The sequence below is a fragment of the Lathyrus oleraceus genome, chromosome 7 (genome assembly GCF_024323335.1).
Source record: "Lathyrus oleraceus cultivar Zhongwan6 chromosome 7, CAAS_Psat_ZW6_1.0, whole genome shotgun sequence".
Classification (NCBI taxonomy): Eukaryota; Viridiplantae; Streptophyta; class Magnoliopsida; order Fabales; family Fabaceae; genus Lathyrus; species Lathyrus oleraceus.
Genome location: NC_066585.1, coordinates 390,767,659 through 390,770,443, shown reverse-complemented (window position 1 = coordinate 390,770,443; position 2,785 = coordinate 390,767,659).

Genomic DNA, 2,785 nt, shown 5'->3' with positions numbered 1-2,785 from the left:
TATAGGCTCATATTTTTTATTTCATACAAATAGAAAATGTTGTATTTGAACATCATCTGGTTTGTCGCAAATGTCTCATTTTCTAGTGCAATACACAGGCAAAAATTTAAGAACAATGAGCACATCTCTTTTGCAAATCTGCAATATGAAGTGCATAATCTTCTACCTTACGGAGATAATCGGAAAATTGTGAAACTCGAGTACCGTTCACCGTCAATTAACAACAAAGGCAAGATTGAGTTCAACAACTTTGACCTCAAGATGGATGCAGGTGTAAGGGTTATCTGGAATACATTTTTCAGTTTTGAAACAAAAGTTTCAATCAAGATGGAAGTGGCGATTTTAAGATCGATCGAAGATGTTGAAGCGTTCACCTGGATATTGAAATGTAACGTCTGATTTTATATTAATATCACCTATGTAATGCTGATTTTATGTTATGAAAAATAATTTTATTTTGTCAAAATACAACTTTCTGATTTTATGCTTCTGTTTTTGTTTCAGTATGCTACGAAGATGCATCTACATACGGGTTATAGAGATGCATCTTCGGATTAAAAAAATTACACTCCTAAAACGTGACTCAAAATTGGTCTAGGATATGTGTTGGAGTGTGTCGGAAGGTACATCTTTAAAATAAAAAATATTTTTGTATTTTCATGTGATGCCCTAATAATATATATATATGATGCGTTAAAAAATTATGAAAGTTATATGTCTTTTATGGGTTTGTGCTTTATATTTTTTCTTCAATTCAGTTTTCTTTGTATTTCGTAGTAGTTTCATTTATATTTTTAAAATCATTTATGTTATGTCTAGTAAAATGAATAATTCATACAGTATTGAATTAATGACTTTGAACGAATTCATAGTGACACATATGCTTCAATTGAACCTTTGTTTCACAATGATAGATTTTATGTTTTGTTCTTCCTCTTCTTTGTATGTTATTTTCCTAGGACCTTGTACTCTTTTCTATAAACCTAAAAATAAACTACACTATAGGAATTTATCGGTATATGATTGGGTAGAGGAAAGTATCACAGAAGCATACTCTATGGGATTAGATGAAGCTTGAGTCAAGTCCTTTGCGGCTTGCTCTCGTTTTGAGAAATAAGATATATTGTTTTGATCTTTATGATCATCCAAGTAAAAAAAGTTATTATCAAGTGACTTCACAAACACAAACACAAAAGATTAATGAATTGTAATTTAAAAATATTTTCAAAAATTCAAAAAAAAATTCAAAAAAATCAAATTACTTATAAGAAGAGAGTAGAAGAAGAAGATAAAGACAGATAAATAAAAAATAAAGGAGAGAAATAAGGGATAAGGAAGAAAATATCAAATTTATTCTGATTCGTTTCAAAATCATGAGACCTAGATCCAGCCTCTAAAGATAATACCTTAAAAATTTTCATCAAATAAATTTTTATCATAGAATTAACTCATAACCTTTACATCAAACTTTTAACACGAGTTGAATTTGAAATCTTTTACACCAAAGTTTTATTATTGGTTCAACTCGCAAACTTTATACTTATAAGTTGAAGTAAACATCACTCTCTTGATTTTACAATTATATATTATAATTAAAGTAGCAGATTACATAAATTACTTATAGAAGAGAATGTTATTTTAAAGTCTCAAACCGGTCCACAATTAATTATGGAAATATATTATGCACATGCAAAATTGTTCATATTCTTACCATAATGGATTAATCTCATTGATTATTAAGTGAAACTCGCCACATAATTGATTGATTATCTAGGAATTATAATTGATTGTGCTTCAGTAAAAGAAATTCCTTTTTCATAGAGTTTGAAAGAGATGAAGTTAAAAAAAAAATTGAGTGTGTATATTTTTATCAGAGATACTCGCACATTATATTACAATTGATCCTAGATAAGATAAAAAAACTAAGCTCATAATCTTTGAATGTTTATTTCAAACCTTTATTGAAGTCCATTATTTTATAATGCTCATAATATTTGATATTTATTGAGTCAATCATCAAAACCGGTATACACATAAAACCGCAAAAGTGGACATTTATTTTAGAAAGAGTAAGATGGTGAACTGGACTTCTTTTATAAAACCGCAAAAGTTGGATAACATTTATTTTAGAAAGAGTAAGACGTGGAATTGGACTTCTTTTATGCTTATCAAACTTGTTTTCACCTGAATTTTACTTCATGTCGCTTCTATTGATTTTGAGTGAGAGGTGATGTGATGTTTAAACATTTCTCCCTCTCACCGAGTGCTTCAACTTGGTATCTATGCATTGGAAAGTGTCTTTGCATTCTCATTTTCTTACTGCTTTTATTGGAATCTCGGTCATGTGGGGATAAGGACCGTTGATTAAGAATTGTTACCGTCTATCACCCTGTGTATTATTGAGTTTTTATACTCTTTATGTTCTATGGACTTGTGATATTTTGAAACATGTCGGTAGCATAATTGCCCATTCCTTTCTAACCTTAACAAGAGCTTCATCGCAAGAAAACCAACAATATGAGTGGTAATAGATCATTGGAAGGGAAACTATATACCATGAGTCAAGAATTACGGTCGACGCACGCTGTTTTAAGGATACCAACACGGGTTGGGGATTGATTGTCAAGGATCCGACTTTCAAGGCTTGCAGGTTGGAAAATACTCTATTTGATCATGTTGTAGCCAAGGCAATGAATGGGAGTGAGTTGGGTTTGCAGATGGCTATGGAACAAAACATCAGAGATGTCTGCGTATACGGATTCTTATATTGTTATTGCTCACTGCA